The following is a 20,403-nucleotide window of genomic DNA, read 5'->3' as shown; positions in this document are numbered from 1 at the left end:
ATTTAAAAAAAGATCTATCAGGATCAATTAATTCATTGGAACTGCATTGCACGGTGGAAAAAGAATCTTATTTTCTCTCTTAAATGAGATTGACCTTATGCGTTATTTGATTGTCCTCACACTCCAATATTCACATTTGAATTGTTGTGAAACCATGTGAAAAACAGCGTTGTTCCCTTGAACAAAAATAGCCCAAATCCAAACATGCATTTTGGGATTTGGCTGGTTTTATTACAGCAGAGTGAGGTGCTACAGTGTTTGCAGTATGTACTTTGCTCTTAAAGCTAAAAATATTTGCTTTGCTTCTGAAAGCACCGAGTTTGTGAGCTTGCGTTTGCAGGCTGCCTTGTTACCCTCAAGATAAGAAGCATGGGAACAACTCTACAGTCTTCACGAATATAATGAGAGGTATGATCGTCATCAAAAAGCCCAGTGAAAGATTATGCAAAAGGATTTTCTTTGGCCCTCTTTTTTTTTAGTCCAGAAAGAAGTAGACAGAAGGATCAGTCTTATGTTTCATGTTCTGAAAGGGTGAGATCAATACAACAGTAGAGTGCAGTTTCTGCTTGTTAAAAAAAGTTGGTCAGTGTAACTGGTACCATGAGGTTGGTGTACTGAGGCAGAAATAATCCTGCAGGTTACTCTTGTTTCCAGCAGAGGGTAGTAGTATTCCATAATCTACGGCTCTGGTCACCTCATGCTTCTGTCTTTTTCCATCTGAATCTCTATTTTATTTTTCTTCTCTCCCACTCTGTTTTGGACCAACAGCTGATGGACCTATAGACTAAATTTGAAGAGGCTCTGAGCACTGATGCAAAGATCTTGCAATATCTAGTGTGAGTGTCCTGCAGTTTCTTGTGTGGAGGCGGGCTCCTGTATCTCCTATTAAAAATCCCTCTATCAAAATCTCTGATCACAAACTCTGTATGACAGATGTGGCCCAGCCATCAGTGGAGGCCTTGGTAAAATTCGGTGCAAACATAAGATGCCTTCAAGTGCAGCATGTGTGTGTGCGTGAGATTTCAAATGAAAGTTAAATGATCCATGTGGAGAGAGAGGGTCCCTTCAGTAGCATCAAAGATAAGACGAATCCACAAAGGGACGAATGGAGGTGATAAATAATTGCAACAACCAAATTTAATTGACATGTGCTGTATTTGAACATGCAGGCCTTATGTGTGCGCATGCGTTTACATGTGTATTTATATGCACATGTGTGTGTATTTGCATGCATTTGTACTCGTGTGTGTGTGAGTGTGTGTATGTGTGTGTGTGTGTGTATGTGTGTGTGTGTGTGTGTGTGTGTGTACGCGTGCATGTCAGGGTGTTTGGGATAGATGGAGCCCTGTCACTGTGTCACCATGGAGATAAGAGAAGCCTGACAGCAAGGGGTAGCGAATGACAGCTTTTATATCAATCATACTGACTTATAACAGCGTGTGTTAGTGTGTGTGTGTAGGAGTGTGTCTGTAAGTTAAGGGGTTAGGAAAGGGTATTAAGCTGGAATCAAAAATAAATCAATGTCATGTGGTTTGTATGCCAACAGCTGTTGTCAGTTTGGCCTCACCTCTCACAGTAATCTCTAAACTCCAGTGACCACACGTAAACTCACACACACACACACAGACGATGCACTGACACACAAACAGGCAGATGCCAGTGTGTGTCACCCATTTGTAAGTGCCTGGACAACACCCAGAAGGAGAGACTTGTCCAAATGTTGTCCTGGCACAAAAATCTACATCTTTCAGTTTCTCTATGATCTAATTCTCTCTGTCTAATTTACTTTTCTGTCCCTCTCTATATCTACCCTAAATTCCATTTCCTTCTCTCAACTTCACTTTTTTTCCCCCCTCCTACAATTTCTTCCCGCTTTGCCATTCTCCCCATATATATTCACTTTCGTTTCTTGCCTCCAAACATTGTCCAACCCAGAGCCTCAGTGAATCTGTAAGCTGATGCAGCATATCTGTGAGGAATTGGGAATTCAATTGGAGAAAATCAGGCTTTTGAGTTTTCAGCCAGATATTTAATTATGGTAGTGAATTATAGCTGTGTCACTGCAGGGACACAGTAGAGAGGTAATATGACCAAGTAAACAATAAATAAACACTAAATAAACATAAAGCTAATGCCATGCTTGATTAGAAGCATAACACCCACTGCTGCCCTTGCTTAAACCTCCCATGCTTATACTTTAGCCAACAGAATCCAAATACTTTCCACTCTATGCATGTGTGTCTGTGTGTTAATACCTAAAAACATATCACTAATATTATCTGAATCCTTTGCCCCACAGCGGATCTCAGACAGTAGCTGAGAGAGAGGCCAGCAGTGAGATGGAAAGATTGGAAGATAGTCAGATAGAAATCTAACCTCCACTGTGATTAGGTACTGACCTCATAGGCCTGCTGTCTGCGCTGATAAAGAAAAAGGAAGACACACACACACACACCCTCTTCCCTATCCCTTATTTTTTCCTCAGTAAATCATTTGATCCTTATCAGATGTCCATTCATTTCATTTCTCTCTTGTCTCTTTCGCTCTGGGTTTTCTCGCTTTTCATATTTCTGTCCCCTCTCCCAAAAGCAAAGGGAAGAGATAATCTTGCTATGATCTGTTGTCAGAATCTATTGTTCACGCAGTCTCCCTCCTTCTCTTTGTTCCACTGAAAGTGGTTTCTGTAAGTTAAAAGGTAAGTTCAAACAAGGTAAACTCGCTACACCTAAAGGATCCACTAATCGAGCATTTCTGCTTCTTTTATACAAAAAACAAACAATAAAAAAAAAAAGACAAAACAAACAAACATTCAAACAAAAAGCACTTCCTGATTTCGTTTTGCTGATTCACCTATTAGGACCATCCCATGATGATGATGATATCATCCCAAGAGCATGGATCCTCTGACAGGAGACAGCAGTGGACACCTGTCTGCTCAAAGTGATGACTGATAAATTTCAGTCAGTGATAAGACAGCCATGCTGATGCCATGTTCCTGAAGGCCTCATCTGATGTCAAATAACTGTGTTACCACACTTGTCAGCTATCAGATATCCGTACTGTCAAACATAACTCATTTTAGAGTCTGGGTTGAAGCAGGGGATAATATGGTTATCTCCTCTCATGCTGCATATCTATTGCACCTCTGTATTCATACATGCACGCGCATGTGCAGACAGACGCTCACACACACCTCCATTGAGTCAGTCAGTGAGCTCTCCATCATTGCCAGCGGTAGCCTGGTGCTCTTTGGTTGGTTGCAGGTTGATGGATGAGTCTCCCTTGAGCAGCTCTGTTAAAGCGCCTCTCTATCAGGCTGCAGCCGCATTGGGCCCTCACATTTGATTAGATCCCAATGGAAGCCAGTTGCTCCCTGTCATCACTCATACAGCATAGGCAAGAGATGCAACAGAGACAGCCATTGGAGCACAGAGCTTGACACGCTGAGGAAGCCATTTCGGTGCAAAGAGAGGATATTATGTGACTCGTGTACAACTTTGTCTTACATGGGTGGCGCTGCACTTTGCTGGGAAGGACAGATAGTTTGAGGGAGAGGGATAGTCATAGAGAGCAGAGTGTGATTTCCATTCTTCTTGGCTTATATTCAGAACCAAAAGCCTCATCCAAGATTCTATCAATCAAATTGCCGACCTATTCATTTAAATTACACCTGAATGAGAATGAGGACCATTACGGCACTTCAAAACTCAAAAGCCTTCTGTCACTCTTTCTCTCTCTCTTTGTTTTCCCTCTCGCCACATCATATTTCTCTCTCTCTCTCTCTCTCTCTCTCTCTCTCTCTCATCTCCCTCTGTTGGTATTTACATGTCAATGACTTCTGTGTAAGTGCCTTTCTCTTTTTTTGTCTCCTATTTACATGTCAGTGGCTTTCGCTGCTTGATGGTGCTGCGTTGAAATGAAAGTAATTTGCTCTGTGACAGTCAGACCATTTTACCAGCTATTACTCTCATCCATTCTGGTCAGTGAATACCAATGACAATGAAACCAGGGAGCTGTGAAGACATTTTGCAAGCTCTCGTGTTAGTGACGCTGGTATGGCTTTCATGTGGTGGCAGTCCTGACCCATTCACCTCTAAAAGAGTTTTTTCTTAATGATATGCAGCAACACTTTCCTTTTTTGCTGGTCTTTGTTAAACTATGCAGTCATTTAAAATCTTTATGCAAGTTAATTACTTTAGCGTGAAGTGTCTGCTGAAATGCAAGGAGAACAATGCTTTATTCTGACTTCTCATCTTGGAAGCAAATGGAATAGTAGTGTTGTTTATTGCTCCAAAACTGCCCGGTCACTGCAGCCTTGAGTCAGGCCTGACATTCTTTATGAACTACACAACAATGTGAAAGCCATTACACTTCCAGCAAATTGCTTTGAAAACTTCATAGTTGCACAAAAAAGCAATTTCAGCATGAAATCATGGTACTTCCCAGTAAGGGCCTGCAGATAAGTCTCGACTGATGATGCAGTTTAAAAATAAAGACTAATTTCCTTTTAATCAGCAGCGTAGACCGTTCCGCCCCCGAGTGTTAAATCACTGTTGAAGAAGTGATTTGAGGATGAGGGATGAGATGTAGTAAGGAGAGGGTGCTGACGTGCCCAGGGTCAGCAGCTCTCATGTCCGGTTGGACAGACGCATACACCAACACCAACTCTCTGCCTTGTTGTTTTTAAGAGTTCCGTTGGCCATTAATGATTTAGTCTTACAGGCAGGACAGAAATATGACTGCTTATGACTGAAATATTGATGGAGTTGTGTGAATTATTAATAGGGCTGATCTCTGGAATAAAGATGCAGTTGACCTACTGTAGTCAGAGGTGAGGTATACTGGTACAACTGCTTTGGTCTATGGATGGTGCTGGCGTGCATGCTGTCCTACAAGGTTTCACAGGGATGTATTTTAAGTGCGTCTGACTTTCGCTGTGTGTACGTGAGCGAGGGGAAAGTGTGTGTTTCTGTGTGCAGGAATGTGTCTCACCCAGTGGCTTTGTGAGTTTGCGACAAACACTCGTCTGTTCCTCGAGATATGCATGAATGAATGAGAGAGAGTTGTACAGAGGTCATCCCGCCAGTGATGTGTTTATTCTTTAAACAACTACATTTCCCACAGATTGTTAGATAGTCAGCTGACAAAGCAGCAGCCGAGCTACAATGCACAGCACTCTTCTGCCAAAACACCTGCGTGCTTTTAAATCTGTTGTGTTTGTGCTGCCTCCAGATGAGTCTAATTTGGCAGTGAAGAGCGGGAGTACTTACTGCAAATCTTACTGTGCTCTTGGATGCAGAAAAAAGAGTACTGGGGTAGAGACATGGCAAACAAACAGTCAAAGCACTGCTTGTTTTGATGGAGGCAGAAGATTGATTCATTTTGTTAACACTGGAAAAATGTGTCTGTTTTTTCCATATAGTTCAGTTCAGTTTCTCTTCTAACCTCCTTGTCTCCTTCCCTTCTTCCCTTAAAGAAGAAAAAAGTAGTCTTTCACCTGCGTTAATATTCACAGTGCCCTTTCGCATCCTCATTTTGGGGCAGTTAGTAAACCATCACATTGGGTTTCACTGCTGGCTGAGTTCTCCTGATTGTCCTCTCTCAACTCCTCACCTCGTCCTCAGTTCTCTCTGACAAATTTGTGGGGCATTGGATTGGATTTCCCCTCTTTTGTTTTATCTTAGCATGACCCTCTGCAGAGCGTTTGACGATGTTGGGTTTTTTTATGGAGCCTTGATGGATAGATATGGAGTTCTGGAGATGAGTTTGACTTGAAGCTAGAGGCAGAGGAGACAGTAATACATGCTAATGATTCGCAAAAATGAGGCCCTAGAGGTGCACAAAGGAGTTTGGGCGTCAGGAAAAATGTCCAGCTCGGGCATGTCTCAAGGAAGGACAAAGAACAAAAGGGGATTATTCTTAAGCGTTTAGGCCTTAGCTAAGTTTGCTGGCTTTGGCTGCTTCGTCCTTCATGTGGGTCAAGAGGACAGGGATGCAGGGAGAGGGGTAAATAGATAGTATCTCCCTCCTCAAGGGATGGAAGGAGGCAGAGGGGATAGAAAGGTAAGACCTGTGAGGAAATGGAAAGATGGAGAGATGGAGATAGGAATGAGTGGTGGAGAAAGACTGTAGAGTGTGGGTGCAGGGGAGGAGAAAATGGAAGAAACCCCACTCTGATATGAGTGGGAACATATTTGACAGATAGGATAGCGAAGACTTGTTTATTCAGCAGCTCTGATTAGATTTGTTTACATGCAAATTTCCACCCAAATAGATGGAGCATATAATACACAAGGTGGATAAATATTTCTCTGCTTACAAGAATCTTTTGCAAAGCTTAGTGTTTCTGTGATTCACTTGCATTGTGGGCCACAGGGTGAATACCTGGGTTTTGATGGCAGGTAAAGATGAAGCAGATTTTAAGCTGTAAAGAGATTAGCTATAATCTATTGCTGAAAGCAGACGGCTTTGAGTAACATCATGCACAAGCACAATGGATGTCTGCAGAATTTGGATTGTGCAGGGTTGGAAAGTGTGTGTGTGAGGAAAAGAGAGAGAGGGGGTGGAGGGGAGTGTCTGTGTGCCTCTAAATGATGAGGTTGAGTCCCAAGCCATCAGCTAATGGTTTCCATAGATTTATTGGCAGCACCAGGGGTACTTTGTTTTAGATTCACGAGACAGGTTGCAATATGTCACCTACTCAACCAGCCTACAGACATCAGACTTCACACCAGATGTGTCTGAATGGCTGTCGGGATGTACATGGGAATGTGTGCAGGAGAGGAATGAAAATGAGAAAGACTGGGCAACAGAAACCCAGAAAGTGTAAGTTAACGTAAGTGACATTAATTATGATATTAAATACTGGTTCACTGAAACCACAACTGGTGCTTGGTGGTCGATTCCACCCATGGATATTGGATATGCCTCACTATGACCACCTGTGAAATCACAGCACAGGGCATCAAAGCCTTTAGGCAAAGTACTTGTCTCTTCAACAATAGTGTTTTCATAACCAGCCAACTGGGAGGAGATCTAAAGAGAGAGGCAGGAGAACTAATCAATAGGAGAGGGCGGACCGGTGTCAAACGGCAAATAAACAAACAAGCCATTATCCTGACACACACACACCAAGATGTGTACAAATGCAAATCCAGAGACACACAAAGATGCATTCTTTGTAAATGTATAATAAAAACTGAGTGTTAATGTGCATGACTGTATGCAAGTGGCACAACAGAAACCAACTCATTCCTATTCATACTGGCTCTCTCCGCTGCTTCTCAGTGTACCTGTATGTGTGTGTGCGTGTGTGTGTGTGTGTGAACCATTCACGTCCAAACAGACTAACTATGTGTGTGTGTGTGTCAGCTTTGCACATTTATGATAAATGTGGGTGCATGTTTTTTTGTCCCCACGCAGGCACAAGGTGGTTAAAAGGAAAGGAACGCTGAGGCAGAGGAGAAAGTGTGACTGGAGTAAACACTGATATTACTGTATTGATCAAACCCTCATATCTGGTGGCAGTTAGACGGCCCATGGGCGTGACTCTGTTTGTGAGTGTGTTAAAGTGATTTGTGCATCATCTGTTGCATATTCAAGTGTTTGTGTGTATATGTGTGTGTGTGTGTACGCGTGTGCCTGCGTCTGTATGTATGTGCGTATGCGTTTGCATGCGTGTGTGTGTACGTGTGTGTGTAAGTTTGTTTTGGGCAGCACTGGTGACAGAGCGAAAGAGAAGGAGAAGTGCTATCGATTTTTGGCCCAGCCATGCTAGAGAAAGATCTGTTTGGGTGGAACTGTGATTACCTCCCTTTCTCACCCTTCTCTCTCCCCTGTGTGTGTCTCTCTTTCCCCTTAAACCTTTCACTTAGCATACATGCTGTATCTGTGTATTTGTCCAATGTCTCACCCATCTCAATTGTTAGGCCTAAACAAAGCATGTAATCTGCTCTCGCTGTCGTCTATTTCTGGACGCCGGCACGTCTGGGAGAGAATATGTTTCAAAGTTTTGCATCTTGGAAATGGTGTGTTTATATTCTAAGTATACCACGCTTGCCACATTGGGAGTTTGTGTGCATCCACACATGTGTGTTTGTGTCTGCGTGTGTGTACTTTCTAAAATAATGACAATAGTATCTGAGGTTTAGTAGTGAGATTTAGTAGTGAATCAGTTGCCTGGTTACCAGAATCTGTTTGTTGGGTTTCAGTTTGCATGCATACAATCGCAGACATATAAATATAACCTAACACATATATATTTAAACACGCACTTCAATTCACATTTAAATATTTTTTCCTTTTCAGAAGGCATGAGCACAATGTGAAACACGCTCCATTTAGTTTGCCAAACTTAATCCCAACTGCTAAATTCGACTGGACTGACTGGCGCGCTCTGAACCCAGATCAGTGTGCATCTGTCTGTCTGCACATCTGTCTGTCTCTCTGCTCACCAGCTTGTCAGTCCTCCTCTCGGCCTGTTGGAATGGAACAGACGGCAACACAAAGGCAATCTGTGTTTCTCTGTATTCGGAGTGAGATAAACAGATAAATGATTAGTTGCAATAGAGGAAAGCGAGTCTTAGTGTCATCATTATGAGGGGGGGAGAGGGATCGGGATTAAAAGAGCGGCATTGTGTCTAACAGATTATTGTTGTATTATTTCTTTGTGCGTGTGTGTGTGTGTGTGTGCCTGCCTGCATGTGTGGTTGGCTGGTTTTCTCATTACAGGATTAAAGAGCATCTGGTTCAATGTTCCTACTCAACCCTGCCACTCAAAGTCATTGGGGAAATAATACACTGTTGTCTCATGTAGGTGTACTGCATGGGCTTGTCTGTGTGTCCATCTGTGTCTATGCATGTGTGTGCACATGCAACAGACATAAATGTGCATGCATGCCAACTGGGAGAACAGATATGGATTGAATGGAACTAGACATGGGCAGAAATGAAATTGCTGTGTCTAGGGGCTGTGTCACAGAGAGTGGAGAAGCTTGTATTGTGGGCTCTCTGTGTGAAAAACTCTTGACTCAAATCTATTTCTGGTTATATAATGAAAGGTGGACTGCGAAGGGCTTAGCTGGATCTGTTGGTGAGCACAAAGCCAAGAAAATGATGGGAGAGGTAGAGGGAAGAGCAGGAATCGGATTAGATAGATAGATAGATAGATAGATAGATAGATAGATAGATAGATAGATAGATAGATAGATAGATAGATAGATAGATAGATAGATAGATAGATAGATAGATAGATAGATAGTAAAAAGAATTCTATTTATTGAAAATGGAATTAGAAAACACTTACAAATGTAGTTAACAAGAGTTGATAAATATGTTACAAACAGAAATATTTAAGAAAAATAATTTGATTATTAAAGAAATTAACCTATAGGATGCCATCAAAAAAAAAAAAACACCAACACAATTAACTGACTTCATTTTGAACTCACCGACACATTAGACAGGCAAAAAAAAATAGAATAAAAGTAGATACTTTAATTGTATAAATTGTATTTTCATTTGTGACTGACACAACAATAATAAATCATTGTGATTGTGTTGCTGATGGAGGTGCTGAGCTAATAAGAGTTTGTATCAGTATTTCTACGTGTTTGTGTATGTGTGTGTTTATTGCCTGTGCCCCTATTAATCAGAACCTATCACTTGTGCCTAATGGAGATAGATTATCAAGCAGAGCGACGTGACTGTCCCCAGAGAATGCCTGGCTTCACTGTGTGTGCACGAGTGTGCGTGTGATATAGTAAATACTCCAATAACTGCGTGATTTTCTGCTTGACTACTAGAGCCACCATCGTTTGTGTCACCTGCCCCCGATAAGGAGGTGAGGGTGTGTTTCTGGTGACACAGAGGTTAAGCACACTCATTTATTACACTGTGTGTGTGTGTGAGTGTGTGTGTGTGTGTGTGTGTGTGTGTGTGCGTACATCTTGTGAGTATAATTAGCTGGGACTATGCTTGCCGGCGCACTCCACATTTATTTCCCAAACAAACAAGACTTTAACGGCACCTGTACAGGCTTCTTCTACACGCCCGGAGGTAGAAAAGAGTTTGCCACCAGCTGCAGCAGAAGGCTTTAATCCCTCAGATATACCTATATTATCCTCGCCGCTCAGGGTGAAATATCAGCTACATACTAATATTTCTCCCCTTCTTCCTTGAAACATGTCCTTGCACGGCTCCCCGGGATACCTCTTGGCCTCTTTGTATCTTGGAAACGTTTTAGGTGTATTCAGCCGGGCAGAATTACCACATCAAAAGGCTACAAACTGCAGATCACATTAATTCGGCAGCAACAATATAACGTGTATGGTTTAGTGACAATAATAGACCTAAACAAACTCCAACTGATCCTTGCCACACATAATCCCATACTGACACGGTCTCGTGAGGAAACACACACTTGTGTAAACCCATTTTACTTTCATTAAGTATCACTCAAAATGGATGAGAGCTCTCATTTCACGGAGTGCTGCCACTGACTTGATATGAATGTCTCTTTAACATGGAGGCAGACACACACGTGCATGAACCCTCACATAAATATTTCTCATCTTGACAGTGGTGTTAATAGAGGGAGAGAGATTCTTGGGGCAGCCTACTGATAATAGATTAAAACACGTCGATTACATGCTTTTCTGAAGTCAGAACAGCTGCACGAGTGGAGATAAAATCTTACACGAGACAAAAGAGAGAGAGAGAGAGATCATGCCAAATGCAATTTAAGGATATTCCACTCACAAAGCGTAAAAAGATAGAAGACAGGTGAAGAGATGATAATTTTTGTACTCATTGTTTATATACACTATATTTTTAACCTCATTTTTGCTTTGATGGCTGCACAGAAAGGAGAAAAATGCAATAAAATGTTTTCCAATGTTATTTGGACTGCCGATGCCATTTGAAGGTCAGCTAAAACAGCATCCAAGTTTTCCCGTCTCTAAGGGAACAAAATACCTGAAATGTCCAAATAATAGCCTCCTTGCTTATTGTTCCATCTTCTTTTTTCTTCTATTGATTGTCAGCTGTCTTCTGGGTAGTCAGACTTGCTGATGACCTTTAAATTCTGTGTGCGTGTGTTTGTGTGCTGATGCCTGTGTATGTGTGTGTCATTACCTCCATGTCCAGCTGCAGCATGTGCTCTCTTTGTGTTCAGTCATGTTATCATATTTTTTCCGTTCTTCTCATCGATTACCTGTCATCAGGCTGAAAAGTGGACTTTTGTTTCACCAAGTTAGCAAATAGTGTGTGCTCTCTCTCTCTCTTTCTCCCTATCTAATCCCCCCCCCCCCGACTCTCATTTTCTGTCTCTATTTTGCTTGTCTCTTTCATTTCGAAAATACAAGATGCCTCTGTTATGGCTATCTTTACTTGTTCTTCCTTATGTGTCTCTCACACTTTTCTTTGTGAAATATTCAGTGGTTGTGGTTCTTGATTGCCTTTCTTCAGCTGTGAGGTTGTTAGACGAGGTTGCGTAACTTAATAAATACATCCGTATAGCTGTTTTTTTTCCAGTACCGTATAGTGCCTCATGTCCTGGAAAGTAAAAATCACATCAGACCTGTCATAACACATCTGTTATGCATGGCTTCGTTTGTGTGTGTGTGTGTGTGCCTTTGTGTGTCTGTTTGTGCGCGCAGGTGTGTGCACCTTGCATGACTGTTTGCAATGTTGATGGTACGCATGGCTGAGTGCGGGCCCGTTTTCTTGCTGGGATGCTAAACAGCAGAAGAAGAGAAGGTTAAGTAGCAAGGTCAGCCGAATGGAGAGGGGAAGATATCCATCACAGAAACCAATACATTTCCGTGGACACCATGGCTATTTATTTTTATTTCTATGGAAAAGAAGACACTTTCTGCAGGTAAGCTGGCAGCCTGCCTGGGGCCAACTTGACACATCCTCTGCAGATATTTGGAGGAGAACATAGAGCCCAGAAGTGAACAAACTGACTGAGCAAATCAGCTTGAAAAGTTATTTGCTTGGTGGCAGAAGCAAGTATATTTATTCTTTCAAGTAAGGGGTCATTCAGTCAAAGCTACAGTATATAGATGTAAACAAACCGACTTTATTTCACTAAAATCATTGGAACAAAACTTGAACAACAAAAAAATCTTTAAGGCCAAAACCTAACAGGATTGTCTGTGAAGTTTGGTCTCCTGAAGTTGAAACCAAATAACAAACTGAGATAGACAATATCTTCATCACTGTGTCAGCTATTCAGATATCATTGTCTACAATTTGTCTGCATTAAAACAACTTAAATGTAGACACAATGGAAGAAAACAAGACTATGGGGATCAGACGTAATAGAACATTTTAGAGGAAAGGAGAAATAGATTCTATTTTAAATATTTTTGTAAATACTGAGTACCTACTGCACATGGTACAGTACTGGAAAACTAAGCTGATGTTTGGTGTGAATAACAATACTGATATTCTGCAAAACCAAAAAAAGAAATAACTATGGTGTAATGTATTTCACAGTTAGGATATGTTACCAAAACAGCAAGGGTACAGTAAACGAGTGAAGGAGGCCTTTTGGAAAATCTCTCAAAAGTTATTGGAGAACATAGAAAATCTATAGGCTATGTCCCCAAAATGAACACCAATGGTAGCATTCAGCAATGTAGATTTAGGTTAGGGAGCTAAAATCTTGGAATAATGAGGGACTTGTTAATTGAAGTACTGTACTCCAATAAATAGTAATATACTTGCAGGTGACATAAAAGATTAAACACCATCACCACCCACTGCATGGGCAGTTCAGCCAACCAGCTTAAGTCTTCACTACATTACAATTAAAACACATGCCTTTGCTTTTGGCAGGTATGTATTACAGTACAGGCTCTGCAGAATATAAGTGTAGTTTTCCAGTTCTGTACTCAGTAGGTACCCACTATTTACAAAAATTACTTATTTCTCCTGTCTTCTTAAATGCCCCGTTGTTACTTCACATAATCTTACTATCCTTCACTGTACCTAGACTTAAGTATCAGTAGAAAGCAGTACATACTGTATTGCTACCTGAATCATACAACAGAATTACACTGTGAATCACAGGCTGTATTATTGTGTAATAGTGTTGCTGAGAAATCTTATAAAGAGAAAGTGTGTCAGCATGTACTCAATTTTATATCCTCTCACATCTACTTTACATACATACTTGAGTTATCCTTGAATTCAATGGTATGACTTTATTGTACATTATGACATGAAAGTTTCATGGTTCAGTGAGTAGTGGGAAGAAAAGGAGTAGTAAGTTAAGATTTCAGCTTTCAGAGTATCTATGTCAGCTCTGGCCCAGTCATGCCATAATCAACAGATCTAAAGGGAGTTAGCTGGCGAATAACCTGTCAGAAAACAGAGAGCTCTGATTATAGCGGCCAACAGGTGTGGTTGACTGGTTTGGATGAAGGGTCAGTGATTCTGAGAGTGAGATGAGCTGCTTGCAAACAGCGAGTTTCATTACCTTAAAAGCAGCAGAAGAATGAGTTTAGTTTTGACCAGAAAATGTCAGAAAATATTGAAAAATTCCCATCATAGCTTCCTAGAGCTCAAAGTGATGCATTGAAATTGCTGCTTTTGTCCAACCAACAGTTCAAAATCCACACATATATGTTTAATGATAGTAATAGTAGAAAGATACAATGAATCAATTAGCTAAAATTGTTACTGATTAACTAGTTGTTCTCATATGTACTGTATAATCGTTTAGCATTTTAGTCTCAGTTTTCATTCTTTCAATACAGGTAAAATAAAATGCGTTATTCTCTCCATCTCATACCGTCTTTCCTTCTTTTAATTTCCTCTCTCCTACAGTCATGCAACCTGTTCTCTCCCCTATTTCTTGACTTCATCTCTCTCCACCTCCCTCCCACATGCTCTGTCATTCCCCTTCTTCTGTTTTTTTTTTATTTTTATATCTCTCTCTGCTTCTGTTCTCCTCTCTTCTTCACCTCCCGTCTCCTCCGCCTCTAACACCTCTTGTCATTATGGCTAACTCCTGCTATGACAAGCCATGGCTTGATCTATTTCTATCTTCTCTCAGACAAGTGTTACATATACACCAACTGTTCATGACTGTGTGTGTGTGTGTGTGTGTGGAGGGGTTTTAGGGACCGAGAGTTAGGGACATCTGTGTGCATGCACATTTACTGCGTGTGTGCTCATCAGCTGTTTAGTTTAAATTTGACCAACAGCATTAAAATTCACAACACCAGCATGTCATCAAGGGTGGTCTTTGATGTTTCTTAAGCCAACAGCAGGGCAGTCCTTCACTGGAGATGACAATGGTGAGATAGTGACCAGCTAACAAATGCACATTAAATCACTATGGAGACAACTGACACCATAAGTAGTAACTGTGCTCTTATTATCTTTGCTGTGATTACCATAGCTGCACTACTACGTCTTCCTTTCATTACATTTTGACTTGTTCCCTGAAGTGACAATGATTGCATGAGCCTTTAATGGTTGCAAGTGATCTAGCCAGTGTTGAGTTCCAGAACAACGCAAGACAGGTTTATCATATATATTATATATATTTGTCTTCAGTGTGGACAGGCGCAGGTAAGCAAGGCCAGCTCTTCGTGACTGTAGAAATAAGACTTCAGGTATTACATTGAACTACAATGAGTTGGTGTTAGAGTGACCTATAGGTTTTGCATGTAGCCATTCAAGTTAATGCAAGTGTTTTGTATCTACAAACCTGCATTCAGCATTGCACAAATTAATTTATCTGAAGAAACCTGCAATTTTTGTTTTAACAGTGGGGCTGTTCTAGATAATGATTCTTACCAGAGAGTATATGATAGCGTATGTTATTATAGAAAAACCAAGCAGAAAAATCATCTCGATTATAGAGTGAACTATGTAACCACCTAAACCGTTCTTACATAGTTCTACTGAAATCTGATCTGTTGTAATCAATATTTTTATATTAATAACGTATCAAATGTACATTATAATGTGACAGACCTAAAGAGAGTTATCATCTGAGCTTTTCTCAGTTTTTTTTTATGTCTTTCAGTACATTGTTTGGGTTTTGTGTCCCACAGCTTTAGTGTTTTGGTTCAGTCTCATCACTGTCATCAGTGTTATTTCCAAAGGTCTGACAAACTCACTGGACATTAACTATCCAGCATTAAACAACAGACAGGTAAGGTTGGGGACTAGCTTGTGAACATAGCGGAGCATTTAACAGGCAAGCAGCCAAATGCAGCAACACGAATGCTAATGTTCCTACGTGTCTGTTGGTTGTATACATAGACAAATATTTGCTGTATACAATCTTTGGAAAGTGATAATACTTCAGTGTTCTGTTTACAGGCCTCAAGTGATGTGTTAACTGTGCTCTTGCCATTATTCAAAAATTTACCATATTTTCTACATTTTGGAAGCCTTTATGCATTTGAGTACATCATTATCGCTCTACTCTCTTTTGTGAACTGTGATATCCTGACCTTTTTGTATCTCTCTGGCTCTCCCTTTATGAATTATATCTGTTATGAAAATAGTACATCATTTTCGCCACCTAATCAGATGTTGTAAGAAGCTAATCTGTTACAAAAATGTCAATCTCCCCTCTGTGTTTTTTTTTTCTTTTGAAACTGTGTTTTTTTTTTTCTTCTTTTGAAAGCTTTCGTACCTGCTGGCACTACTGTAGTTTACACCATTTTAATGCTGCAGATCATTAGCAAATACTGAAAGGAATAAGAAGGAAAGTGACAAATCGACACTAAAAACACAAAATATTGGGAGACACAAAGCAAACCATACTGGAACAATGCCCATGTCCCACCATATCCCTCTTTAGAGTCCCCAACACAACACACCGCTGACTGATCCTCATTAATCCTGGATCGCTACTGTTTTTCTGGCAGCTTGTTGAGGTCAATAAGTTTGCTGCGTGTTTGTGTCTGTGGAGGCTATCACACTCTTATGTCCATGGAGTTCTCTCTATGGGGTCATCAAACTCTTCCCTGTGATCTCCCTGGAGACCTTGATGTATTTAGTGTGTGTATGTGTGTGTTAGTTAATACAGGACCCCTGTCTGAGCTGGCCAAAAGATAGCGTGGTTTTCTTTTTGACCTCCATTGTACCCTTCCCTCAGGGGCAAGCGATCCAATCAGAGGATAAGCCTATTTCCAGACCCTCCCCCTGGGAGCAAGAAAGATCCAATCGGATAAGGGTTCATGTCAGATCAGAATCAACAGGGGAGGTGGATAAGCAACCAAACAGACACAGCCATCAAAAGAAAGACCGAAAAGTAATAGGCAAACATAAACACACAAACACAAAAATGTGTACACAAAGAGTGCAAATAATAACCTAAACAAATGTAACTTGTCGTGTAATGAGAGAATAATCCGCTATTCTTTTTCTCAAACGCACTCAACATGAGAGGCTTGCCTTGTGCATGAGATTTTAGATAAGGAGAGAGTGGGCTTCTGTTTCTGTGCTTGTGACTGCAGAACCCCTCTGTGATAATTCCCAGTAAGTACTTCAGCGAGTTGGACAGCAAACTAAAATGACAGAAATAAGAAAAGCTCACTGATTAACACAAACAAAAAATAAAATGCAGCAATCTTGACTGTAATGGGGAGAGGATGGTAAATATTGTGGGACTGATACTTAAATACGCCCAGACTTGTCATGCTGTGTGTGCCCTTGGACAACATTTATTTGCCTTTTCTTTAATATTCTATTCCACATTTGCCTGTGTGATTAGCATTTCCTCCTTCCCCATAAACATCTGTCATTAAGTTCCTACTTTCATTCGGCATGTTGCGCATACAGTATTTGTGTGCGCTCAGGGCTAGTAGTTTGTGTGCCTTGTGGTGCAATTGTCACTAGTGTCACTTTCATCTGGGCGTGCTACTCTTAACTCTATCTAATGCTTTGAAGATACAGCAAGCCTTTAATTCCCTCTTTTGCTCACAGTGACACCCAGATATGTACACAAACACACATAGCCAAACATTTGGTACTGACACTGAAAAACTTCATTTGCATTCATCTTTTATCCCTGCGGGAACAATTGTGATCTATGAAACATCTCCTTCTGTTTAATTGTTGTGTTGCCCAGCGGATATAATGATTATGCACGCTACAACATGCCTATGTGATTGTCAATATTTGTGTGGGTGAAACTGTGTGTATAGAATGCATGTGTGTGTGTGTGTGTGTGTGTGCATGTGTATGGGAGAGAGAGAGAGAGATGATGTTTTGGTTCCAGTCTGAGATGTTGCTGTTGGGGGCTTTTACTTAGTTGTCCATATTGCAGCTGCTTCCTGTCAAAAAATGGCAGATCCCCTAGAATTATTTCAATAGGACGTGGGAGAAGTAGACAATTTCTTTTGTTACAATAGATGGTTTTGAATCTATATACTCATTTTTTTTTTTTAAATTGGCTGCTATACATTGAGTGTTAATGTGTGCTTGCATGCCTGTGTGTGTTTTTCTGCATGGCTAAAGGCAACAAATGTCCTTTATCACTGTCAAAATGCCAAATAAGTTATCAACACCTCGCCGCCTGCTGCTGTGACATCTATGCCCACACATACACACACACACAAACACACACACAAGTCAGCAGGCATACAGCATTAGTCACAAAAGTGGCTGATTTTATTAAGGTGAAAATGAAGAATTTGGCATTTAAGTGAAATGTATCATTTCTTGTAAAATGTGCTCTGGTGCGTATGTATGCCTCTCTGTCTGCATGTGTACTGTATGCAGTAATGCTTTTGGCATTTTTTCCACTGTCAGTTAAAAACTGTTCTCTGGTATAAATGTAGATTTTCACCTTTGTGACACACAAACACTCACTCAACTGTATTGACTGGTGTCTTACTTAGAAAGCCTGAGGCAGTTGAGTGGGTTGGATTTCAACAAAATCTCTCTGGCACTTTATGATGGCTACTTTGGACAGTGATACAATGCATTAATTAGCACTACCAGATGAGCGGGAATCATCCTGAGATTAGACTGATTGTTTTTTTTTTAAAAACGGTGTACTCGGAGACACGGGCAATCACTCACAGGCATACAAAATGACATACATACAAAACAAGGAGCCAGGGCAGTGCAAAATCTTTCCATTGCAATCAGATGCTTGGCTTCGAATGCACGTCAATAAACTACAACAGAAATGTACAAACTTTAAAATCAATTGCCCAACTGTGTTTGTGAGAGTGATGACCCAAGTGATATGAATCACCGCCTAGGGAGAAAACCTATGTGTCTGCAGTGGTGGTGCAGTGGTTTAATTATGATAGTTTCATACGGGTAATAATGGAGCCTTCAAAGGACAAGAGGACATGAAGATAAGCAGGAAACTAGAGGAGAGGAGTGTCTTTGTGTGTGTTTGTATTCTACAGTCTCACTATCCTTACCATTGTTCTAGAAATCATCTCTCTATCTTTAGTCTTAATCATCTCCTGCTCTCACCAAGTTTTATTTTTTACTTAAAGATTTAACAGATTTATGTAGACAGGTACATACACATACACCCCCTCTCTCTTTCTCTCTCTCTCTCTCTCTCTCACTCTCACACACGCACGCACACTCGAAACTTCAGTAATGGAGGGTCTTCGCTGCAGGGGGTAGTAAGAATAATTAAATATTTAACCCTTCCCATCTTGCTCTCTTGCACACACTCTGTCCTCTTTCTTGGCAAAGCTCCACCACACACAAACAGTTTGTTCTCAGGACCACTCTTTTGTTTTACAATGTCAAGCTGTGCGGCTGTAAGGCAGTATTTGTATAGCTATTTCACATAAATGTTTCTTACCCCTTTAACACAGGAAATCTGAGTGATCCATACATATAAGACAACCGTTACAGCTCATCATAGCTCACAGAAAGTCTCCAATTGCACTGTCAAGCTCAATGCTGCTAAACCGAGGAATTAAACAGAATTACAGAGAATTACTTAACACAAAATAATGATGAAGTTAATCTTCAGTTGAGTTTCTCTTAGACCTCTACTTGTGGTTTCTCTTTCTGTTCTCTTGCAATCTTAATCTCGCTCTTTTATTATATTAAATGCCATGTAAATGTGAATAACATCAAGAAAAGAAGAAATTCCCATCCCTGATAGAAAGTCATGTTCACCAAAGCAGAACAGCATCCAAATCACATTCATCCTTGGTCAGGAAGATGATCTTGAAGCCTGATCAAACATCATGCGTTGACCCCGTCAGATCGAGTGCAAATGCAGCTTTAACCCATCAGTCTGTACTCGGAAAAATATATAAAGACCTTTTTTCTACTTGAGGTCTTTTCTGCTGTACAGCACAGAGGGATACTTTTAGTGTCTACACCATTACATCTGCGTTGCAGCCCACTGAAGATGAGATTACATTAAAATGTCCACAGAGCAGATCTTATGTTACAGACCTGCCTTGCGCGTTGTGCATGCACAAAGGTTAAAATCTAGCAAGCTATTTCAATTTCATCTCATTAATCCCAGCCCCATGACACCGCCTATGACTTCCCTCTTTCTTTCTAAATCTCTATAAAAGCATTTAGGCTGAATATTCCTCCACTGCTGTGACAAAAACAAGGCAAATTAAATGATTTTTTTAAGAGCCCGAAATGAACTTTGCATGGTTATTGATTAATAAATTAAATTCTTTTTACATTTTGTACAAGACCTTTCCTGCTTTGAGAATTATTGCCTCATTACAACATTGTATTATTGAAAGCTTTCCATCAAGTTTTTATTATCTTCTTGCATCATAAATGTATGTGTTTGATGTGACTATCTTAATGAATTGGAATGTACTTTGTTATTCCAGTGATGCAAAATCAATGTAATACTAGCCTGAATATTTTGCAGGCAAGTCAGCTGTGAAGATTTGGAAACTACACACTCAAACAGACACATGTAGCTTTTCCCTTTCTACCTCTCCCTGCACACACAAGCAGAGGGTTACTGTCTTCCATGCATGTATGATTATTAAGCATGGTGGAGCCTGGTATCCGTGATCATAGTAGGGATTTCATTTCATCACTGTGTGTGTGTCTCTGGTGCATACATTTGTCTAAATTCTTAGAATGCAAACTTAAATTGTAACAAGTCTTGTGCAGCGAGGGCTGTTTTCCTTTTTTTTTTTTACATTCATGGAAAATGGTTTTAGTTGTAGAACAAATGGAAAAAACCAATTAGTCCCATGTAGTGGGAAATAGCAAACTAGGCACATTCATAATAATGGCCAAAACAGCTGATAGCAAAACAGAACATCTATGATTTAAATATATAGGTCATATCAAGGCTCATTAGTGGTTCCATACCAAGTACCTTAACTCTGCAGGGAATAGTAAAAATAAAGTACATGTTTATGGATGAGATTCTCTGCATGTATGTTCTGTGTAGCTGCA

Source organism: Pempheris klunzingeri, chromosome 3, assembly GCF_042242105.1.
Source record: "Pempheris klunzingeri isolate RE-2024b chromosome 3, fPemKlu1.hap1, whole genome shotgun sequence".
NCBI lineage: Eukaryota > Metazoa > Chordata > Actinopteri > Acropomatiformes > Pempheridae > Pempheris > Pempheris klunzingeri.
This window is presented reverse-complemented; position numbering follows the sequence as displayed.